The sequence below is a fragment of the Stegodyphus dumicola genome, chromosome X2 (genome assembly GCF_044657685.1).
Source record: "Stegodyphus dumicola isolate Sdum_Otavi_A_Nest chromosome X2, ASM4465768v1".
Taxonomy (NCBI): Eukaryota; Metazoa; Arthropoda; class Arachnida; order Araneae; family Eresidae; genus Stegodyphus; species Stegodyphus dumicola.
In genome coordinates, this window is record NC_140781.1 from 60383817 (window position 1) to 60399030 (window position 15214).

A 15214-nucleotide genomic window follows, 5' to 3' on the forward strand; every position below is an offset into this window, starting at 1 on the left:
GGCTGCTGGTGGTCCAGGACATGCATAAAGAAAAGTCGTTTTAATCAGGGAAATTTACACGAAATAATGTAAGATTTTGTTTAAATGAATGTCTACTAAATACAATACGTTCCTCAAAACGACGACGAACGTATTTGGCATGCAGTAAGATACCCCGGTATGTTTCTTACTTCTGCAGTAGCGATGCTAATTGCGGGGACAACATTTTCAGAAGAGTCAGTATGTGCCTCCTAACGAGATCCCTCTTCATTTTGTTGTACATATATTGCAGCTGGTAGTCGTTCATGTGAAAATTCTTGTAAATATCAAACATTAATTCTCGTAAATGTCTGTGATTAAAACAATTTTCATTCTTCATGTTCTTTTATATTATTCAGTACTGTGTTTCCACTTTAAAATTTCTCATTCTACCACGCATTGTATTACGAAAATTGTTGTTTTTATCACTCCTTAAAGATGCAGCCATCAGTTTTGTCTGATACAAAATAATCATTTGTGCTCTTGCCTTAGAAATGGGTATCTTTAAGTATAAGTTTGTGCACATTTGAAGGGTTTGACTAAAAATAATAGTTCAGAAAGTGTGCTTTGAGAGACAATTTTTTTAGTAAGTCAAGAAAAGTTTCGAATTTTTTGCGTTATATAATCACGTAGATTTATTAATTGATTTTACTTATCACTATTTCATTACTATACACATTCATTTAGTATTGGAGGCACCTAATAGGTGGGCCACCTTTGCCTCCTATGAAGGGACGGACAGTTACAATCATGCCTTCTCCGGGATTTGACCCCGGTACCTTTGATATCGCAGTCGCAGTCTATACCGTCTGGGCCGCCTCACAGCAAATGTACGTTTATGAATGGTAATAAAATGTAACTCTACGTATATGGGTTTCAAATCTAATGTTTCAGAAACCTTGATTTAGAACGTCAGGCATTTTAGGGATGACATCGTCTTAACTTGAGCCAACGCAATAAATTTGCTTCATTTGCAGCCCTATGAACTACGGGAATTTGTCATCTTGATCGCTTTGCGTAGTTCTTTTATCTTGATTGACGTGACCTTGCCGCTTTCACACCTGTGGAATGTTAAAAAGTGTTGCAGCAGTCTGATTACGCTTGGCATTTTTGATATCTTAGATCAGTGGTCTCGAACTGGTTGCCCGCGGGCAGCATGCGTCCCCAAAAGCAATTTTACGTTGCCCACAAATATATTTTAATTATGTATTTTTTGGAAATACGCAGGCGAAAAATTTAAGGAATTTAACGATATGAAGTTAGAATTTACATTACTTTCGTTACCATTAAATCAAAAGCGTCCAAAAAATCTATCAGTAGAGCTAATTAATTTACAATATAAAATAAATTTTATTCAAAGATTTGAAGATGCAGATTTAATTAAAATGTTTTCGTTCTTGTCAAAAAATAAGTGCGCTCAGTTACGAAATTTTGTTCTGTGAATAATCGCTTTGTTTGGAAATACAGTTATATGTGAACGGGCTTACCGATGAAGATAAATTTTAGTAATTTTTCTTCAAAGCAAACAAACTTTATGAGAAATGAAAAGCCGCCAAGTTGTAGTAAGAAATAAAGAAGCTTGTAATTATTTACACATAAATATCTATTTTTATTTATGCTTCGAAGAAAAATGGCAATCTAATGAAAACTGGATTGTATTCATGCCACTTTCGGGTAAAAACAAGAAAACGGGACAAAACTAACGTGAAAACGCACGAAAAAACATCCGCCAAGTAATGAATTCCTCAAAGATATTTTAGCAGAATAGTTTTGGCCGACAGAAATTGCTTAACAGATGCAAAGAAATATAAAAAGAGCACTCAGCTTTGGTGGAATTAAATTTTTTTTATATATTCTTTATTTACTTAGTTTGATGTAGGGAAAGAGTCCGATAATATAGTTATTTACTTTAATCAAACTTTACTGCTAAACTCTACGGCTAGTCATCCTCTGTTTAACTTTATATTTTGGTATTTTGTAAATTGAAGCAAAGTGTTAAAATACAGAGCAATATGAGTTGTAAATTACACCTTCCAGTCAGCCCACGAAAGCTTTCATCCAGCTAATCAACGATTACTGTGTAGACTTATTAGATATCAGAGTGAGAATTCTGAGAAATCAGTTAGGGCTTTGGGCGAGATTCTAACTATGGATCTTACGATAACTAGCCGGCTGTGCACCATTTGCAGCATGAAAGCACATATAAGGGAAGGCGATAATTCCTTATAACTATTTCAAAGATAAAACTCACGAAACAACAACCAGCCTAGCAAAGCAACAAGAGAAAGAAGAAACACAGAGGAAAAAGGAGATCGTAAAAGCGATAAACAAAACCGATAGCGAGTTGATAATGTATAAAAACCAGCTACAGATACCTAAATGTGGTACCTCGGTTTCTAAGACAATGATCAATTTGAAGAAATAAGTAAATATATCTTAAGCCAAAAAAAGAAAAAAAAAAAAACTTTCCATCTTTCCTCAGTGCTCTCATATTAGCTGTGCTTTATACTGTAGATTTCTTCACCGGAGAACGTTTTAAAATCGTTACTTCAACGCTACGGTCAGTGGCAGCGGTGATTTATAGCTCTTTTATAGCCTTGAAGTGAGGGCAATAGCAGAAGCCGAAAGCGTCCAAAATTGAAAATTCAAAAGCATGACACGTTTTCAATGTTGGCCTTCAGCATAACGAAGTAATTTATATGTGTGTTGGACATCGACGTTATCAGTACTTGATGATCATTTCGTAATCTGAGCAAGTCATCTTTTTATAAGGACAAATGGAATTTAATCCGTTGGTTTAAGATGGAAAATGATTGCCTTGCTATAAACATTATGTAACGCGGTAACACATTGTTATACTTAGCGTTTTAATGGGAAATTTCCTAATCTCAAATTCAAAAGCAAGACACATTTTGGCCGTTAGCCGTCAGAGAATGGAAGTAATTTGTATGTCTTGGACACTGACGTTATCAGTACCTGATGAATTATTTCTTAAACAGGTACAGGTACCCTTTCATAAGGAGAAACATAATCTTATCCATTGGTCTAAGAACGAAAACTTTCGCCTTACTAAATACTACATTACTCCACAGAAAATTATTTATCTTAACGTTTTTTGTTGAAAATCTAAGAATACGCTTTGCTGACTTCTTATTTTTTCTATTGTATTGAAAAACTTAGCAATTATCAGATAATTCTTCTGGAGGTGGTGCGCAAACGATTACTCTGAACCGAGCTACGTGGAGTTAGAGATATGTATTACTAATTACGTTATCAGCACCTGATGGATCATTTCGTAATCTGAGCAAGTCATCTTTTTATAAGGACAAATGGAATTTAATCCGTTGGTTTAAGATGGAAAATGATTGCCTTGCTATAAACAGTATGTAACGCGGTAGCACATTGTTATACTTAGCGTTTTAATGGGAAATTTCCTAATCTCAAATTCAAAAGCAAGACACGTTTTGGCCGTTAGCCGTCAGAGAAATGGAAGTAATTTGCATGTGTTGGACACTGACGTTATCAGTACCTGATGAATTATTTCTTAAACAGATACAGGTACTCTTTTATAAGGAGAAACATAATCTTATCCATTGGTCTAAGGACGAAAACTTTCCCCTTACTATTAAATACTATATTACTTCACAGGAAATTATTTATCTTAACGTTTTCTGTTGAAAATCTAAGAATAAGCTTTGCTACTTCTTAGTTTTTCTGTTGTATTGAAAAACTTAGCAATTATCAGATAATTCATCTGGAGGTGGTGCGCAAACGATTACTCTGAACCGAGTTACGTGGAGTTAGAGATACTATGTATTACTAATTACCATAATGATGCAAATGCTTATTAAATTTCTTAGCGAGGTATATCATATATCACACGAATTAGGCATATTATAAAATATCATAACTAGAGATCTTATTAAAGAACGAAATAAAGATATAAATTTTTAAAAATTACTTATATTATTTCTAAATCGCTCAATTTGTTAATTGTAATATATATAGTAAACTAAAAACCTTACGCCCCGTCTTATAACAGGCTTAATTTCTGGAATTAGAAGTGGCAAAGACTTATTGCTGGACCAGTAAGTAATAAAGAAATAAATAAAATAATAAACAATGGACATTAAAACTAGTAAATATAAAAGATGAAAAAAATCTGAAAGCTTTCAGATTTTATATTACGCCCAAAGGGGCGTTTTTTTAACGTTTTGTGCGCTACCTTTATTTATTAAATACCAAGTTCTTCCAATATAAACCATAAAATTCAATTCAACAGCAATATCCCCCAAAAATATAAAAATAGCTCTACAAATAGCTTTAGAATTTCCGATACACCGTCTGATGCTCTGGATATAAAGATGTTTCTTTTTTCTGTACAGTGTTGCTCCAATGCTCACTTTGAAATCGTCGAGTTTGTTAATCAAAAATTCGTCAAAGTTTTACAAAATGTGAAATAGGTAATAAAGCAAATTCCAAATCAGAAATTTGGCTTCCAGATGCCCAAATTCGAATGGACGACTACATTATTCAAAATTTGATGTCCCTAGGTACCATTGTTTTTTTCACAGTGCGAGAAACATACATACATTCATGCAGATTCTTCATTATTTAATTTCTTTAAATATAATGCAGGGCTGTAATATTTGGGGGCAACAATTTGAAAAGTGAAACACTATTTATAGTGAACCAACACAAAATGCCAAAACGAAATTAATAGCCGTTCTGGGCTAACGTCCTTTGGGTTAATAAGGAAATAAATAAAAATATTCATATTTTAAATTAATAATAAACAGGAAATTCACAAATAAAAAAATCACAAAATTTAAATTAATTGATAAAGCAAAGGAAACGTGATTAAATTTACAGCAACAAGTTGTATAATGAAGGAAAAAAGGGAAGGTAAATATTTTGAACAGCATTCTTTGGATTAGAAAAAATAATGCTTCCTTATTTTAACTTAATCTCCTTGATCAAAAAGAATAGCTCAAGGCTTTTTGATCAGATGGGCACAGCTAAAAAATTTCGTCTTTTTTTAAGAGGTAGCATTTTGACATTGGTTTTATTCCTCAGCTATCCAGATTTTCCCGTTTAAATGGTTTTCCCTAGAGTAAGTGAAGCATATATCACTTTTACTAACTTTTCAATAAAATACTGTATTGATAACAGAGTTTTTGCTAATACTTCTACTCAGTTACAGAGCAAAATACTAGAGCTTTTCTGATTTGAAGATCTGGTGCTCTCCGGATATATTTACTATGCAAATCAAAAGTTCATAGGAATCTTTATTCTGTCTTGGCACCACTTCTGAAAACTAGCTTTTCTGTTATATAGGTGGTGTATTTAATTACGGCAAAGCACACTAGGGCTATCTGCCTAAGGGGAGGGATGCCTTTCGTGGAGGACTTTCTAAGGGAAACTGGCTCGTATACACGTTACACATGGGGAAAACCACGAAAACACCCATGCAGCCAGCCCGTTCGCGGGATTCGAACCTCGGACCGAACTACCAGTGTTCAGCGACTTTACCGCTCGGCCGCTGGTGGGCTTTTCTGTTATATAATTCATACATTTAGCAATGTATTATATGCCTTCACTTTTCATAAAAAAAACTCTGCTATTTTGAAGCCACAGATTACAAAATAGTGAATTAACTTGTAATTAAAAAAATCTCCATAAGTACAATACATTTAAACACCTATTTAAACGCTTGCAATTTATGGCGGAAACAATTGCAAAAAGTAACAGAACTTTTTAATTGACCCTATGTAGATCAATAAAAGGGCGGTTAGTGACGCTGACTGTCCCACCGAAGGCCTAGGTTCGAACTGCAAAAAAGGATGGATGTTTGTAAACGTTTAGTGTCTGTGTGCAAGAAGGCACTCAAAATACACGGCCATTCGAAAGTCCTCTCGAGAACCTGGTGTTAGAGTGGGAGGGATGGGAGGCCCTCGGAAAGCCCCCGAACTATTCATCCTCAAAAGTGGGAGGAAACTTAACAGTTGGCTAGGTTCAGCAATGCCTCAATCATCTGCTGTGTTACTGAGGTGTTGGCCTAGTTTCTACATGTACCTGTAGATCAATAAAATACTCGTAAAGAGACATTTTTAGGGGTGTTCCCGAGGCATAATTTGTCGAACGGACTCTTTTGGAGGCTCGAGATGAACCAAAATCAATTCGAAGCGAACTTGAATCCTTCTATATTCTATTGTGGAATCAGTTTTTTAAACACCGACTGCTCGTTTTGAAAATTCAGCCAAAGAAGACGAGAGTTATGTTGATGTATGAGGCCTATATCTGTGATAACTGTTCGTAAAAATTAGCATTTCTGTCTTAATTATGATCTTCTCTTTCAGCAGCTACTGGCAGAACTGCATCAACTTTTATTGTATGTAGAAGTCTTCTTGAAGGAGGTCTGTGAGATAAGAGCCCAGCAATTTACGTATCTATCATTTCACATCACATGAAAAAGTACTAAAATGATCATGCAGTCACTTGAGTTGACCTTGACGATAGGTGGTGATCAATATTCTTCCCATGGAAACCACGCATTTTCTTCAAAGCGCTTTTGGACGTTGCTTAATATGAAGAGAACCGGATGCTCTCCATCTTGCCAGTAACATCTATCTCTAAAAAGTTACGGCGAAGATGAAGAGGACCAGGCACCCCCATTTTCCTCCCAATAATATCCATCAAAGATAGGGTTACGGGAAAGTATCTGTGTGAGTTCCGATTTTCATTTCTGCAGACATTTTTTTATGTTAAAATAGGAAAACTTCATTACTCATATACATTAAGGAAACATCTTCAGCCCTTACGTACATAATTATGCAAGTGCAAAACACTCATATTACAAGACCATAGCGCATCAGGAATATCACAATCAGAATCTTCAAAGGTATATCATTGGGCGCATAGTTTTTCTAGACACCTTTAAGATATCCACCAGACCATCAGCTCAGTACGACTGAGCTCAAATGCAAGTCTTAAAAATGTTTAGGCAAATTTGTTTCTGTTCTCAAACTTCTACTTAGCAGCAGAGAAGACATAATCAGGCTGCAACCGATCATGTGGTAGGAAGAATACACAGAGTATACTTGTATATATTTCAAGATAATATTAGGCATTTAACATACGTTCTCTTTTGCCGTCTTGTATCCTGCCTTAGTGTTCATAATGGCCCCATATAAGCACTTCATGTGTTGCTATGACTATATATTACATTACATTCAGGTTTAGAACAATTGTTTTATTAATCTTTTATCAATTACCATAAAAAATGTGGTTCGCATTTAAATATACTTTATCGGTAGGGCAATTTCAAGGGTAGTTAGTTATTTCAATGATTGTTAGCATTACTAAGGCTCAGAATTTGCTATTGCAAGTGTTTGCTTCAGGAGTACTTCATAACATAAAGTATGTGGGGTTCTAAAGTAAAACTACGTTGAATCTGTAAGAAAGTGATATGTCAGACAATAAACGTGTTCAGGCTTAAATTATTTTCATTCCTGTTACACAGGGAAACATATGAATACTAGTAGCCGTTTCTCGCAAGAGAATGGTCAAACGGGTAATAACACTGAATTCGGGTAGTTCGACTCAAATTCATCACCCAGCAAATGGGATGGCTGTATGAAGTTATTTTTACCTCTTCCTTGTTTAAGGGGGCTGTATACCTTCGAACACTTTTTTAAAAATTTTTAAGTTTGTGCATTTAATTTTGGCTTTAAAGTAATTAATGACGAAAAAAATGAAGAAGCTGAGTTGTTTAATGATCATTAACTTTGTATTTTTGGAGTAAAGTAAGAAAACAAGGAAAAAAACACAGCAATATTTACAATAAATTAGAAACACTGTGTTAAAAAAAGTATAATATATTTTCATACTTTGCAAAATGCAAACTCATCATAATCATGGTCTCAAGGAGGTAGACTATTATTTTAAAGCTAGGAAGTTATTTAAATTTTTTTAAGCAAGATTGTGAATTGTTCACCGGTCAGTCCATTGACAACAATGCTCGTTTCAACACTCTTCTCGAAGCTGTATTCAATCAGTGTGCCACTTCGGGCACACCCGCAGAATTAAAACGATAAGTGCTATCTTCACAAAATTTTACTTGTATACTCCTCTAGACCTAATTTGACTGCCTACCTTTTTTGTTTTTTTTTTAATCAAAACTCCGACTTTAAAAGGTAGTGCGCCGGAAAGGGTTAACACATAATAACTTTATAAAAAATGCATTTATCAATTAGTAAATAGTGTGTCTCCTTACATGAAGTGTTCTAAACATGTATACCAAGTTGCATAAGGTTTCAATCATAATTTATAAAGATATTGTGTTTCTTGTTAGCATTAAAACACGAAAAATGAAAAACGAGATAAACGCATTTAAAAAATTCAAACACTCGATTACCTACTTTTAATCAGTTTGTAAATTTAAAAATCCCCTGATTTATAACTAATGTCCTCCTGTTTTTCAGAATTTACATTTTTTTGCTTTCTCGTAGCTTTTAAAATTTTTCTCTGCTTTTTTAAAGCCAAATCAGGGAATGTCATTTTGCATTGCCGATACGGTTAACCTAAAACTTTTCATACTCGTTTGCAGTGTAGTAACCAATATCTATACATAATTTACAATATCTATACCTAATCTATACCAATATCTATCTATACCTATAAAAAGTAATGAATATTACTCAATAATAAATAAAAAAACTTATCAGCAATGTAAACACAGAATTAAAACACGAGCGAAAATGCAGTAGTGAATTCATAACACACAACTTGAAAATATGCTAGAACTTTGTTTTGTTGCCATCATAAAAATACTTTTTGGTCTTCAAAATGCAATTAAATAAATTTTTAAGCCCCGAAAATAAAAGTAAATAACTCTGACACACCCACTTCGGCCTTTTAAATATTTACGACTTGTGCACTTCCAGTATGGTTTTCGAGGACAAGGTGTCAAATAAAGTATCATAACTCCGGTTTAAATGAACGTAGGAACAAAATTCAAACAGTTTTGGAAACATAAGACTTTCATCAAGCGTAAGAAGAAAAATGGAATTTTTTTAAATCAAAATCTCGGTTTCTAAGGTATACAGCCTCCTTTTAACATAAGTACGGCCTAGTTTCTGTTGAGCATTCCTACATAAAGGCATTTCTTACCGTAGGCAGACAAACCTCGCTTACTTTGCTTTTATAAACTAAGGACTCAAGAAATAGTAAGAATGTTCGAGTATATCTTATGCATTTTATAGAAATGAGAATCAATGGGCTGTATTTTATGTCAGATACCCTGTACATTTATGTGAATTGCTCCAAAAGCCAATCTAGTAATAAAAGAATAGGACTAATAATGATATGCATTGCTACGATTTCTCTTTTCTGTCTTGAAATTGTTTCCCTGATTTCCTTTTTTTTCTGTATGATATTTTATTGCGCATGCATTTGTAATCTCGACGAAATTTCTCGTAAAAGAGATAAACTCAGGGTTTAAATTAAGCCAGAGCCCGGATACTGTAGTTACCAATTTTCTAGATAAATAGTAATTTTGACTGGAGTACATGGAGTTCCAAATAAGATGAGTTTGATATTTTTTTGTACAAATGAATTAAAATAGTAACAGTAAATTCTATTATTATCATGTATTTATTTTCTAATGAATGTTTGTCACACCTTTCTATGGGAAGAGCAAACTATGCATTAAAAACTGAATAGCTGATTTAAAACGAAAAAAAAAAAAAAAACATATATCGAAGTGTGTTTTGACACAAAAAGGGATTTTTATTGGCTGTACATTAACCTGTTAAGAAATTAATATCAGGTGGGCACATATAGAAAGAATGTTTTAAATGGAATAGAAGCCAAATTAAATAAACAATTTAATTTGATCGGGAAGGTTGTTATTTAAAATTATTACGTTTCCTTTATCCTCGTTACTATGCTTTTTTAGAATTAATTTACTACGGTTTCTTCATTTTATTATTTTATTTCATTTTGATGATACCATTTTTAGCTTGTTATTAATTACCTCAATTTTCATTGGAAATATTTTTTTATTTAAATTTTAAGATATTTTAATTTTTACGTATTCATCAATAATTTAATATTTTTATTTATATTTCTGTATTTATTTAATTTTAACTTTACATTATTTAATATTTTATTTATTTTCCCCCGCTCCTGGTGGACATAGGGCCCTGTCACTTGTAATTTTTCAAAACTTGAATAAACTTGAATTAAAACTTGAATAAAATAATTTTACACTCAAGCTTAGGGAACTCTATATTTTTGAATGCATATTATGCATGTAAACTCTTCTTTTTTAAGAAAACATATCGTAAGTAAACTTCTTGTCCAGCTACGTTAACGGTATTTTTAAAGGTTTCATGTTAAAATAAAAAATAGTAATTAACTGGTTTCATATTTACACGCACTGTACACATCGAATCGGTGTCATGTTCCAAAATTGCTAGCGAAATGATGCAGATGGGTTGGTGATTGGTGAAGGTTGGATAGATGATAAGATAAATCAGAATGTAGGACAAGTTCAAAGGCAATCATTAGTTTAATAACTTTCCCACGATACCTTATAAATAAAGGCAGAAGAGCACTTTTCTTGCCTTTATTTATAAGACATGCTGTGAAAACGTAATTACTAGAAGTGAGTTATGAAATTCCTTCCTTAAATAGTTTTTCTTCATGGCACAAAAGTGCAAAATTCTAAGCAACACACGTACATAAAATGAAGTTTTATGTAAAAACGATAATGCCGCATATTAACTGAAATGTATTTTATAATGATCTAAAAATAAAAGAGGTTTAATAAAAAGGTTTGTTTAAACCTTCAATAATTCCATTGCTTTTAAATCGTTACTGCTTTATATTAGTAAAAAATAGGTATTGTAATATGAGTAATATTTTACGGTGATTGCGTTTGAGTGATCGTGTATGATACAAAATCTCTGGAACTGCTGCTGTATCTCGAAATTAATAATAGGAAAATATTTTTTAAGCTACAGACACTTCGCAATAACGCATTCTGCTAAATCGTGTATAACTGTTCATAATATTTCTTTAATGCTTCATAGGTGATTTTTGCTTTATCATTTTTTAAAATTTCGTAACGTTTTCTTACAGAAATCTTACCTCCTTTTATAAGTCAGATGTAATAATAAATAGATAAGTGCTAATATCAAAAATATTATTAGGTTAATTCTGGAGAATGATTAAAGTTGTTAACCAAATAACATGTATAATTTTGGTTTTCATTGTTTGTTGAGAAGGCATACTGAAGACAAGAAAACTGGGGAAAAAAAAGAAAGCTGATTGGCGTATTTATTTCAAAATGATTGCTTTCAGAAATTCAATATTGTGGTCTACTTCAGCTACAAAACCGCCAGTCAAATTTCTTTTTTTTTATATTCAATAAAAACCAAGGTCAAACAAATATTGAATAATGTTTTAAATATTTTAATTATTTGTTGTATTTGATAATTTGATTAAAGAATACAACAACTCTTCTAACATACTAATGCGGTCACAATGTATTGTAAAAACGTAGTGGGAATTATATATTATGCGTAAATATATACATATATATATTTAAACAAACATGTAAATACGTAAAAAAGTAAAATTAAAGTTAAAATAATTAAAAAAAATGTGTAAACAAATAAAAGATTTAATTTTAATTTTTAATTTTAATTTGCGAACCAATCTACAATATCATTTAAATTCAGATAGCATAAGTAAATCAAGTGCAAAAACAAACCATGAAAAAAATTCTCCAATTTAGCAAATTAAAATTAATCTAAAAATTTTTTAAAATGCATAAGTGAGCAGGCAGGAGACAAACTTATCAAGGGGAAGTTGCCTCCAAACCTAACTCTTCAATCATTCAATTCGTGTTTCGTCATTCATGCAGGCAAGGGGTAAAAGCCAAAACCAAAAGTAAATACATAGTGAAGAAATTCCAAAAAGAAATACTAATAAAGTGGTACCTTGAGAAATTAGCAATTAAAAAAGCATTTTTCTAATAAGATAGCTCATGAACAAAAGTAAAACTGCATTCAATACTAAAGATATTGAAGAATTTTACATATTAAATCTAGATTTTTAAACTCACTATCATGCTTCGCAGTATATTTTTGCACGAGTTAGGAAATCTATTTGTTTTTCCTCCGAAACTTGATGTTAAACACATCAACTCATATTTAAGATCTTCAATAGACAAGGCATACACAAAAGAACAGCGTAGTTTAAAATTTAATAAAACGTTTTTTCTCACCTTGCACAAGCCACTGTCAGTAGCGGCATTGATCCAAGTTTCTCATTCATAAACCTAGGAATTCTCATCTTACACTTACCGCAGTACCGAAAAGTCGGATTCCTTGATGGCATTGCAAGAGGAGAAGGTCTTTCTGGGAGCTCTGCTTCAGATCTAAAGTGCAGCATGAATTTCGAACAGGGTTTATAAAGGAAACAACAGGGTCATTGCGAATTCTGTGCAGTGTCTCAAGAGAACATGTTCTTTCTATCCCCTGAAGTAACTGCGAGATATAACTGATTTCTGGACATTTAAGAAAACAGGTTGTTACCTCAACTGAATAACAATTGTCGCGATTGCGTACCTAATGCATACGGAGTTTATCATCCTCCATTTTCATAAGAAGTGTGAATGCTTCTTAATTATGCTATTTAACAGACTAGAGTCAGATCCCAAGTAGCACACGACGTTGCAAATTGGCCCAAGATGTTGCAAAGTGGTCTTGGTAGCTTTACGACGCCTTTACAACGTTGCGAAGAAGCAAAATATTTGCCGTAGCCCCTTGGCAACTTGTCGACGTCGCTGAAATGCCATGATATGACCGCTTATAGACGTGGTCGTTTTAGCATTTTTTTTAGTTCATCAGCATTACTTTTAGAATGAAAAGAGACTAAATCTGCCCTTTCAAGAATCTGAAGTCCGCATAAGATTTACTTCAGAAATGAAGTAAATCTTCAGGAAACTTCAGGGAATATTTAGATGAAATAAAGTAATGTTTCTAAATATATTAATCTAAGGGAGATTCATCTAATGAAATGTAAATTTAATATGGTACTTACGTACTAACGCAACCAGGCCAAAATTAGCATAAATTACCAAATTTGGCACCCTACTTACGGCAACCCTATGTGTTATACATAGTTTTGTAAAAAGAGCATGTGGAGATTCACAAAATTTTCCTGCATTTTCGTGCAAATTTTTGTAATTTATAAGAAAATAGCAGTGTACATGGATAAAGTCAAGAGTGTGCGCAATGACATTTTTGGGCAATTCTAGGATGTTTTTTTAAGTAAAAATAAGTCGACGTGTACATGGTTATGGCGAATACGGTTTTCAATCAGTGCTAAAAGTAATAGCCAAAAGATTTCCGCCGAAAAAATAATTCTGCAACTTATTCAAATTTGAAACCGGAAGGGTTTAATTGCTATTTTATATTTTAAAACAAAACAATATAAAAAACTGTATTAAAAATTATCTGTAACTAATAAATGTACATTTTCTTTCTATTCATACTTTTTTACTCAAACTTACAAATAGCGCCAACCTGGTTGCGATAATACGTAAGTACCTTTAATATAAATACTTTTGATTTATTAAATTTAATTAGTACTAAAAATGCGTGCTAAATAATTGTATAAAATTTTTTTAAAATAATTAATACTTAAAATATTTTTACAAATATTATAGCAAAATATTTAAAAATGAAACTAATCTGTAAAGTAAGTTATTTAGTTATGCATTTTATATATTTTAAAAAATCATATTTCTGAAATCAATGCAAATCACATGTTAGCAATTATTTCACTACTGAAATATGACTTTATTTCTTATTTTTGAAGTAAGGACGAATTCACGGCTGTCTAATATATATGACGGAAAACTCATCGATACTCAGGAGAAGCAGAACTGTACATTATCTGCTGATGCTTATATAAAAGAACATCTCGAGATTTGCGCGCTTACGCTAGCTGACAAATTCGAACGAGCAGCTGCGCCATTAATTCAGATTCTAGCAGTTCTTTGAAGTAATTTTGTAAAGATGTCATCTGTAAGGCGTTTGAAAAGTCTGACTTCATGTTTGGTTGCTTATATAAAAGAACATCTCGAGATTTGCGCGCTTACGCTAGCTGACAAATTCGAACAAGCAGCTGCGCCATTAATTCAGATTCTAGCAGTTCTTTCAAGTAATATTGTAAAGATGTCATTTGTAAGGCGTTTGAAAAGTCTGACTTCATGTTTGAAATTTAATCAAGCAATGACTGATATAAATAATATTGCTTATATTAAAAGTAAATGCAATGCACGGTCATTCAAAGAACGCATTGTGATTCTTCTCATTGTTCTGTATCTACTTCAACTGCGGCCCACGAGCGGCGAGCGGTAACGTCGCTGAACACTGGTAGTTCGGTCAGAGGTTCGAATCCCGCGCACGGGCTGGCTGCATGGGCGTTTTCGTGGTTTTCCCTATGTGTAACGTGTATACGAGCCAGTTTCCCTTAGAAAGTCCTCCACGAAGGCATCCCTCCCTTAAGGCAGATATCCCTCGAGTGCTTTGCCGTAATCTAATAAAAATCAAATCAAACTACTTCAACTGCCTTCAGCAAGTGAAATTCCATTGCTGTGAGCTCCTGTTTGGAAGCCGAAGAAATCATCGTGAAAATGCTGAATTTGTGTTTATTTTGTGTGTGTGAATATCTGCTCTACAAGAAATGCTACAATGCTAATGGTGAATCTAGTGTTCGTGAAATAGTATCTCTGTGGTCTATAGTGGTCTGTGGAATATATTGTTCGTGAAATAGTGCCTCTGTGGAAATAGTGTCTCTGTGGAAATAGTGTCTGTCTCCAATCACTGTGGTTCCAGCGGTGCAATATTTGGATATTCTTATTAGCTTTGTGCTTCGGTTATAACGTCGTAAGTGCTACATCGCATATCATTCATATTAATCGATTATTGTATTTTTATTGAAAAGTTGGCTCTCAGAATTAACTCACATAAAACTAAAAATAACATACAACAATAAGCCACTTTCACGGTTTTGCTGAAAATGCAATCAATACAGAAGCAACAACAATTCAAGCTGTTATGGTATGTTCATTATTTTCAAAATACAAAGAAATTATTGGACTGGTACCAGTACTTAA

At 33.0% G+C, this 15214-nt stretch overlaps 1 protein-coding gene across 2 annotated transcripts in view; it reads right to left on the reverse strand.

The window, feature by feature from the left end:
• LOC118196403 (uncharacterized) overlaps nucleotides 1–15214 on the reverse strand; it is a 91992-nt gene that overhangs the window by 60500 nt on the left and 16278 nt on the right. The window contains exon 1 of one of the 2 annotated variants that reach the window (XM_085809139.1): nucleotides 12314–12438. The exons of the other annotated variant lie outside the window; for it this stretch is intronic. The gene's annotated coding sequence lies outside the window, so the exon portion shown is untranslated. Of the gene's footprint in view, nucleotides 1–12313; nucleotides 12439–15214 lie in introns of those variants that run through there. 2 annotated transcript variants of the gene reach the window in all.